Source organism: Oratosquilla oratoria, chromosome 17 (genome assembly GCF_046742065.1).
Source record: "Oratosquilla oratoria isolate Oo_2021 chromosome 17, ASM4674206v1, whole genome shotgun sequence".
Taxonomy (NCBI): domain Eukaryota; kingdom Metazoa; phylum Arthropoda; class Malacostraca; order Stomatopoda; family Squillidae; genus Oratosquilla; species Oratosquilla oratoria.
In genome coordinates this window covers 44,082,550-44,092,549 of record NC_134793.1, presented here as the reverse complement: position 1 = coordinate 44,092,549, position 10,000 = coordinate 44,082,550, and the positions used below count along the sequence as shown (strand labels likewise).

Below are 10,000 nucleotides of genomic sequence, written 5' to 3'. Positions count from 1 at the left end.
GGGACATGGAACTGCCTAGTGTAAGCCTTATGGTATTTTGCAGTCTTCCCCCCATTCTTATGTTCTTATGAGAATTGTAGTGTGGGATAATTTGTCAAGATTGAGGGGAGTAATTAGCACAGTCCCATAAAGTCACCAGCTGGCACCTGTAAAGATCTTGACTTATGCAAAGACTATGATGGAAGGAATGACAAGCTACACAACAGAATGATTAACGAGTGGAACATATTTAGTGACCATGTAGTGAGCGCTGAAACAACTAGTTGTTTGAAGAGAAGAGAAGATAACTTTATGGAAAGGAATGACAAGTGGTAAAGGGCATGGAACTGCCTAGTGTAGGCCTTATGATCTCTTGCAGTCTCTCCTTATTTTTATGTTTTTATAGAAGCAGTACGGAGGAGAATGACAAAAATGATACAAGGAATTACGAGTAGAAATTTACCATAAGAAGATAGGCATAGTCACCTTAACTTACACACTCTTTGAAAAAAACTACTAATGATACAAAGATCTCGAGGATAATAGAAGATAAATAAGACTGCAAGCTGTTACAATTAAATCAAGACCGAATGTAATATGACTGGAGCCAAATTTTGGGAAATTAATTTCATTGCCAAATAATGCATTGTTAGAAATGAAGGAAATTACAGTGAGACCAGTGATTTATTCAATGGGAAAGGAAACAATTACGAGGGAGAAAGAAAAGGATCCTGTATTATTGGTCATAGATATAATTTGACATTCGATAAGCACATCAGAAAGACTATGGGCGAGGTATAGATGGTTACAGTTTTTTAAAGTATAAATGAATAAACAGCTGACCATACCCGTATCCAGGAATTGAACATTTTTACCGTTAAGGGGGGGGGGGGTTCTGTCCTAGAAGAGAGATATTTTTTGCTTTCTTTACTTTTCCTTCTACGAATATTGCTACGAAAACGATTTGTACGAAAATATGATGGCCTAAATATAAAATATGGTGGTATAAAGCTCCATGTTTAATAATAAATTTGTATTATGAATATTTTCGTTTTATTAATTAGAAAGTAATTTTAATCATTAATTATTATTATTATTATTTATTTATTTTTCTCACAACAACTGTAAGTTCATCCTCCCAAACTCAGAACTGTATTGAGGACAACTGAAAACATTAGAAAGAAAATTAATAATTGCGACAATGCTGTGGTGTTTAACTCAGTTTGCACACACACACACACACACACACACACACACACACACACACACACACACACACACACACATATATATATATATATATATATATATATATATTATTTGGATGATGGAGAACATAAAAACAGGGAAGGCTTGGAACCCTAAACACACTAACGTTTCGTTCGCGTAGAACTTCTTCAGAGAGTGTACGGAAAACTGTAATTGAAGTTTATGTACTAAACTTAATTATCTTTTCGGATACTTGGGAAAGGTCGTTTTTCTGGCGTGTTCTAGATTTAAAATACTAGTTTGTTTAGCTAAATTGATAAACCCTCCTTGATGGTTCGATGAATTAAAATACTAGTATTTTAATTCTAGAACACGCCAGGAAAACGACACTACAATATACGAAAAGAAACGACAACAGAAAAACAAGCACATTAGATGTGAAAGTTAGGAAAATATCGAAGAAAACCGAAAGAGGAAAGAAGTTGCTGCGTTTATTCGAAGAAGCCCCCCGCCCCCCTCAGATACGTGGAATCCCGAAAGTGCATAAACTAGGCATCCCAAATGAGAACCATAACATTCGGAATCAGTAGCGTACCACATAGATTAGCTAGACAGCTAGCCGAACCGTTCACACTCAAAAATGTTAAGATCAATAAGTGGAACCCATCTAAAGAATTTAGGAGATATAAAAAAGTTAAAAGATATACAGTTTAAAGACAAGAAAATATACAGCCTTGATATACAGGGTGGGGCGCGGAAACTTCCCGATTTGAGGATTAAGTAATAAACTGTTTACACTTCACAATTCTTTATTCTAATTTTATGCCTGTCACGCAACATGGGAGATTTGCTTTTACACAGTTTTAAAAGCAATATCTTTGAAATGTCCACCTCCTTTGTCACTACACTGATTCAGACGATTTCGGAAGCTTTGTTCTACTCTTCCTAGCATGGTGAGCGGTATATTGGCTATTTCAGTGCGGATGGCATTCTGTAGGTCTCCCAGGGTCTGTAGACGGTTGTTATAAACCAGGGATTTGAGATAAACCCACAGGAAATAACCACAAGGGGCTAAATCAGGCGAGCGCGCTGGCCAGTTTAAGTCTCCTCTCAGGGAAATCAGCACGCTCGCCTGATTTAGCCCCCTGTGATTATTTCCTGTGGATTTATCTCAAATCTTATAACGACCGTCCACAGACCCTGGAAGACCTACAGAATGCCATCCGCACTGAAATAGCCAATATACCGCTCACCATGCTAGGGAGAGTGGACCAAAGCTTCCGAAATCGTCTAAATCAGTGTATTGACAATGGAGGTGGACATTTAAAAGATATTGTTTTTAAAACTGTGCAAAAGTAAATCTCCCATGTTATGTGACAGGTATAAAATTAGAATAAAATCGGGAGGTTTCCGCACCCCACCCTGTATTACAGCTCTTCACAATTGTTTGAATAAAAGGAGCACTAGATGCTATAAAAACAATAGTAGGCAGATTAGATGACAAAGAACTACCCATTCCGGAACCAGATTATTTACTAATAATTTCTCTCTGCATTAACTTCGACCCTTTCACATTCAACCAAGAAGAATATAGGCAACACTATGGTCTCCCTATGGGGTCGCCTTTTAGTGCAATAGCAGCATGTCTCTTTTTAGAGACATTTGAAGTAGACAGCTTACAAAGAATAGTAGGTAGACACACCACATGAACGTAATAGTCATAACACCCAAAACCTCAAACATCCAAAACAAACTCAGCTTACTAGATAATGCTCATACAAAAACCAAGTTCACCCTAGAAGAAGAACAAGGAGGGTGCTTATAATTTTTAGACATAATCATTAGAACAGATTTTGATTAAAAAAAAAAAAAAAAAAAAAAAAAAAACGTCCACTACCAATGAGGACACAGTGAAAGAATTAAATCAGGTATCATCCTAGGATTCCTCTTATGCTCTTACAGATTATGTAGCACAGAATATATAGAAGACGAAATAAAACACATATTTTTAATATTTCAAAGATTAAAATATCCAAGAAGGTTAATTTTACAGTCACAAATGTAACCACAAGAAATAATGAAAAGAGTAACATAAAAAAATAATAGATAAGATGAATATTTTAGTAATTCCAAATTCCACATCAATCACTGAAATAATAAAATACCTAGAGCAAAGCAAAATTCAAATAATCGCAAACGCAGGACAAAGAATAAGCAAAACAGGAACATTGAAAACAAAAGATTCTATTAAGAATGAAAATAGCATCGTGTACAAAATCCCATATATCTGATGTGACCAATCGAAAGCGAAAGCGGACAAGGGATCACAAAACAGACACAACAATACAAAAACGACGTCAGATCACACAGAACTAGTAACTCACTTGTAATACACATAGACAAAACAGGACACCGACCGGAATGGAAAAGTATAAAAGGAATATTACTCCAAGGGCTCAATAAGAAAATAAAAAAAATCACAGAAGCTGCAGAAATTGATAAAAAACAAATCCAATAACAACCGAGGTGGATTCATCAAATGGGCTTTCCGAGCAGCAACATTAACGATCAACGATTGGAGGAGACGAAAAAAGAGGGAGGAACAAACAACCCACATGACATGTACGAGTATATAACTGTGTATCTATCCTCCAAATGTAGTTTCCCTTGAAAGAGACAAAGAGTCGAAACGTCAGTAATAAAAAATCAACGATTTTCTCGTGTTTACGTTACCTCCTTATCCACATACATATGTATACGTACACACACACACACACACACACACACACACACACACACACACACACACACACGCACACATACGCGCACACATACACACACACACACACACACACACACACATATATATATATATATATATATGTATATACATATACATATACATATACATATACACACATGGTTGTGAATGGATGAGAAATTGGAAATTGACATAGATTGAAGATATTTCTTGTAGTCAGCTCTGTAATTTCACGAATGAGTGAGGAGGGGGGGGAAGCTCGTCATTGCAATGAAGCGGTGGTGGTAAACAGGATTTAGCTTCTCATCCTACTGTTGAGCTACTGTGCCTCGCTGCACTGCATCTCACCCGAGCAGTGGGCGGGGAAGGGGAGGAGCTATGGGGAAAGAGACGTCAAATGGGTTTTGGATGAGTGAAGGATGGGTATATACTCTGAATCATTTACCCCATTACAATGGGGAAAAAGGATTTTTTTTTGTATTTGCATATGTATATATGTATCATACATACAAACACAGATGCACATACAAACACATAAACACGCACGAATACACAAATGCACACATTACACACACACGGGCGCGCCCGCGCGTACGAATACACATATGCGCACATTACACAAACACACCCACATTCAATCATACACATGAATACGCATACACACAGTCACACTCATAATTGATAGCCTGCGGAGGACAGCGTGCGTGACGTCATTGGAGAATGGTGGAGGGAGAGGGGAAAGGGGAGTGGGAGTGGAGGAGGGAATGGGTGTATGAGGGAGGGAGGGACAGTTATTTGATACAATGCCACTTCCAATCAGACATGACCAGTGCTGACGCTTCTTGTCGCTTTTAATTATATCTTATCTTTTTATTTTTTATTATATATATTTTCATATCATTTCCTTCTTGGCTGCGTTCCACGAAATCGGTGTCATTTTGAGGGCGTGTGTTTAGGGGCGTTAATATAAGAATTCCTAGAGGACTGGAAATGGTTGATTAACAGGCCAAAATGGATAAACTAACAATAATATCCGGCGCGCTGTTCTTGGCAGCCGATATTTTCGCCATTGTTAGCCTAGCAATGCCAGACTGGATTGTATCAGACAAAGGTGTGTTATTCCCCAACGCTGGGTGGAGCTTGGCTGATGACACTGGGTTGTGTGCTTGTTGGGTGTGTCTGTGTAACGGCCACTATCTTCCTCCTCACACTTTCCCTGTGCCAGTTGAATATCCATGTTATGGCCTATGCTCGATGGGTTGGCTTCACTGCAATGTTTCTCTTCTGTCTTGCTGCTGTGGTGTTTCCAATGGGTTTCCATGCAGAAGAGATAGGTGGAGAACCATACCAGCTCCCCAACAGTTTCCAGGTTGGCTACTCCTACATCTTTTTCGTCCTGGCTCTATGGATTACAGTTGTATCTGAACTTTTTGCTGGGAAAGTCTGTCTTCCCCATTTTTAAATTGCAGTACTAAATATTGGAGGGCAGTTTTCTGCATGAAAAGGGTCATCCAATCATTTAGTACTGAGCAGGTTTGATTTACTGGCCTGGCATAGGACCAAAGGGAGGTCATTATAGTGGCAAAGCATGCCAACTAGAGACCTTGTGGTCCATGCATTTATTTATGTATTTTATTTGTTATTTACATTATTATAGTTTTTGTTTGTTGTTTTATTATTATTATGATTTTTTTTTTTGCCTCCGACATAGATATGGACCAAAAGGTCTCCTGTCGGCGTGCTCCGCCTTTGTTTGTAAAGGCACAAAACAGGGCTCGTTTCACACGTATCGACTTTTCGCTGTGCGCTGTTCACGACACGACGTCGTGCAACCATGGATGTCTATATACGCTTTCGCACGTTACAACGACCACGTTTGGAGGCGTCCATAGAAACCCAAGGTTATTGGAGAATACGACATAAGGTCGTGGACGGTGCACGGCCAAAAGTCGATACATGTGAAATGATCCTAAGAAGTCATCAGAATCTTTAGTTTGCATTCTGCACACGTGAAGGCCTATTCTAAACTCGGCTCGATAGTCGTGAGTCCTCAGATGCAAGCCAAGTCGCCCTGAAGTGAGCATACGTGAATACCCAAGCGTAGCCCTGACGAGAGCATACAGCATAATCAAGTCAATATTCGGTCGCTTATAATATGTAAATCAGTTTATTGCATTATGTGTTTGGATAACTTTTCAGAATTCAATGGAGTATTACTTAATTAGATTTACAGATAAATGAATAAATAGATGAATGAATAATGGTTTGACATAAACCAAAATAAAAGGAAAGGTTAACTGAGATGAGTCAACTTCCTGCCTGGCGTTAGCTCCCCCCCCCCCCACAAAAAAAAAGAAAAAAAAAAGAAATGTCATCATCAAAGTAGCCTCCGCGGTTCATCATTTTCAGTCAAAGCGAATTAGCCTGTTCGCACCCACGTTATCATTGGTGTCTGTGTTGCACGGGTGCATACACACAAACACCGTTGTCGTTTCGAAAATTGTGTTTATTGTGTTTATCACAGGAGGGGAGGGCCGGGGGGGGGGGAGTGCAGTTGTCCTCCATGTTCCCGCTGGCGTGCTCCGAAGGGGAGCAGTCTAACGGGCGGAAGTGATAGTTGTGCTTGTAGGGGTGGGGGTGGTGACTACCCCAGGAAAAGTGTTCGCCGTCTGAAACTTGGATATCACACATGGGCCACGATTTCAGAGATTTGAAGTCAGTCTAGAGGTTGTGTGTGACCATCACGCAGAAGGGGTTCTCAGCCTTTATACTCGTGTCTTTGGTACAAGTACTCCTCGTCTTACGATGGGGTTCTGTTCCGAGAAACTCATCGTAAGTCGGAAATGGGGAGTAGGCCCACAGACCGGGGTGACGGCGGCACAGATAGAAGTGGTGGCCGCGTTGCGAATATAACTAATACAACACACACTATAGCAATCATCATAAATGAACGTAATCTTTCTAAAGGATAGATAACCCATGTGCGCCACCCCGGGAAATGAAAATCTAGGGATTTTTTTTTACTTGCCATAACCCATCGTAACTTCGAAGAATCGTAAGTAGGGGAATGGCTGTACTTATGTATTTCTGTTTATAAGCCTTCTGGTGACCACGACTTCAACAGTGAGTAGAATCGCTAGTTTGAAGCTACCTTTGTGGTCCAGCAGTGGTTCATGACCCACAGGTTGAGAACCAGACATAGACCCTGTTATCAGAGATCTGAAATTGGTCTCAAAGGTTGTGTGCCTGGGCTATGACAGATAACACAAGCGCTGTAGGTACGGAAAAAATCGTGTGTCGATAATGTGCAGTGTTACGGACGGAGTCACTCGAGGTGGGCTGTTCACTACCGAAGAGGGGTGCCACTGAGATGAATAAAATCGCATGACGACGGGCGGTAGGGTATAATGAAAAGTGCAAACCGGCACGGAAGGCGTTGAGAGGCGCTCGCATTGAATCAACGCCGGTAGTCTCTCTCCTATTCCGCCTTTTCCCATTAAACTTTTGCTTTATCCTCTTATGTGGTATCTTGTTAAGAGCTTTCTGCTGATCCAGGTATATGCACCTCACTTATCCTTCTCTCTCTAAAGAGGATCTTACAACTTTCGCAATATCTAAGTAGACCAGCGACGTACAATTTCTGGAAAGACGTAAGAGCGGGGTGATCTAGTAGAGGTATTCGAATGTGTCAAGGGCTTTAACAAGGGTGATGCAGGCAAGGTCATCATATTAAGACAGCAGGGCAGGACTCGTAGTAATGACTTTAAGTTGGGCAAATTTATGTTTAAGAAGGAAATAGGCAAGATCTGGTTTATCAATAGAGTGGTTAACGAATGGAATAGATTGAGTGACCATGTAGTTAGAGAGCACTAAAACTATTGGTTCTTTTAAGAGAAGATTAGATAACTTTATGGATAGGGATAACAGGTGGTAATGGGCATGAAACTAAATAGCATAGGCATTATGGTCTCATGCAGGATTCTGAATTTTTATGTTGTCTAAATGCTTTTTCCTGATACCTGTCGATATTTCCTCTTCTTTTCTTTCGGTACTTTCCCCAGCGTTTTACATAATATTTAGAAGGGAGGTAAGGAATCTACTCCAGGAGGCGCGTGCCTTCGGCCGAAGCCACCCCCTTTGCCCATCGCACTTGGATTGTTGGGGAAGGTAAGAGTCACCGCTGGGAGTCAGAGAGGAATGCGGGATTCGAACCCACAACTAAGCAAGACCAGCACGCTTCAGTTACGCCACCAGTGCACAGGTCTGTAATGAAGTGGGCCTTCTTTGTATGAGGACTGTCAGCTAGTTTTCGTTGTGAAGGACTTTTTCATTATCCAAGTAGTTTCCGTACGTTGCCTTTTTTTTTGGGGGGGTGACTTTGTCCTTCACCACCCATCACGAAATAGTGTCAGGTTCCTTAGTTTCATATGTTCGAATCCCGCACTCCTCTCCGATTCCCAGCAGCGACTGTTACCTGTCCTAAGAGTCTCCAAAGCTCATAAGGAAAAGATTACGACTCTAGGCCATACTATGTATGTGGCTCCTGGCTCTTTACCTACTTATTATTAATCATTTATGTTATTTTCCTGAGGTCTCTTCGTCTGTAAAAACGAAATGAAATGTGTAGTTTAGTACTTCAAACACTTCTTTATACCAAATCATATTTTTTCTATCTAGTATCTGTTTGTATTTCATTGTTTATTTTCTATTTTTATTGTTGATACATGCTTTTGATACCGTCCCACACGAAAGACTACTTACTAAATTAGCTTTGCATGGAATAAGTGGTAGCCTATTAGGTTGGACTAGTAATTGGTTGAATGATCGAAAACAGAGAGTTGTTTTAAATGGACAAACTTCTGGATGGAAAAGTGTTGCAAGTGGAGTTCCTCAGGGTTCCGTTCTTGGGCCACTTCTATTCATAGTATATATAAATGATATAGACCATGGACTAAAATCTACTGTTTCCAAATTTGCTGATGATACAAAACTGTGCGGAGTGGCAAATGATCACTCAAACCAATTAGATATTCAAGAAGATTTAGATCAATTACAGCAATGGTCTGAAAAGTGGCTAATGAAATTTAACACAAGTAAATGCAAGGTAATGCACATAGGTAAAAATAACAGTAAGTACGATTACAAGTTATTTGGAAATTCGTTAACAAAAGTGGATAGTGAAAAAGATCTCGGCGTAATTATCAGTAACGACCTCAAATCATCCAAGCAGTGTATTTCAGCCTCTGAGAAAGCAAATAAGATTCTAGGACTGATTGCGCGATCTTTTGATTTCAAAAGTCCATCACTCATTAACAAGCTATATAAATCGTTAGTTCGTCCACATTTGGAATATGCTGTTTCCGTATGGTCACCGAATCTCATTAAAGACATTGACAGATTGGAAAGAGTACAACGGCGAGCCACAAAACTGATTCCAGATATAAAAAATAAATCATACGAAAATCGACTAAAACATATGAATCTGTTTTCCCTAAAAAAGCGTAGACTCAGAGGTGACTTGATACAGGTCTTTAAAATTCTAAAGGGAATTGACATCAAAAGTGACCAAATTTTTACATTGAATGAGAATCAGACAAGAAACAATGGTCTCAAACTGTCCGGAAATAGATTCAATTTGGAAGTAGGTAGAAACAACTTTGCCAACCGTGTAGTTAATGAATGGAATAAACTTCCTGCACAGGTAGTGCAATGTAGTTCAGTTCAAAGCTTTAAGAATCATTTAGATAAATACCTAAGTAAGATGCTGTAATGATTATAATTTATCTTATATTATTTGTTTTTGTTTTGTTATCATTTGTCTGTCTGATTTTTATTTATTATTAGTTATATGTCAATTTATTATTATTTACTATTTACCTGTTTGTTTATTATTTAACTATACCTATGCATTTATTTATGTATTTTATTTGTTATTTACATTATCATAGTTTTTATTTATTATTTTATTATTAATATGATTTTTTTTCGCATCCGACCTAGATATGGATCAAAAGGTCTCCTGTCGGCATGCTCCGCCTTTGTAATCCTTTG

The 10,000-nt window shown here is 39.2% G+C and overlaps 1 protein-coding gene and 1 pseudogene across 7 annotated transcripts in view; both read left to right on the top strand.

The window, feature by feature from the left end:
- The window catches only part of Nmdar2 (glutamate ionotropic receptor NMDA type subunit 2), a 671,980-nt gene that overhangs the window by 140,148 nt on the left and 521,832 nt on the right, over window positions 1-10,000 (top strand). The gene's annotated exons all lie outside the window — the stretch shown is intronic.
- LOC143034200 (modulator of smoothened protein pseudogene) lies at window positions 4,904-5,690 on the top strand (annotated as a pseudogene).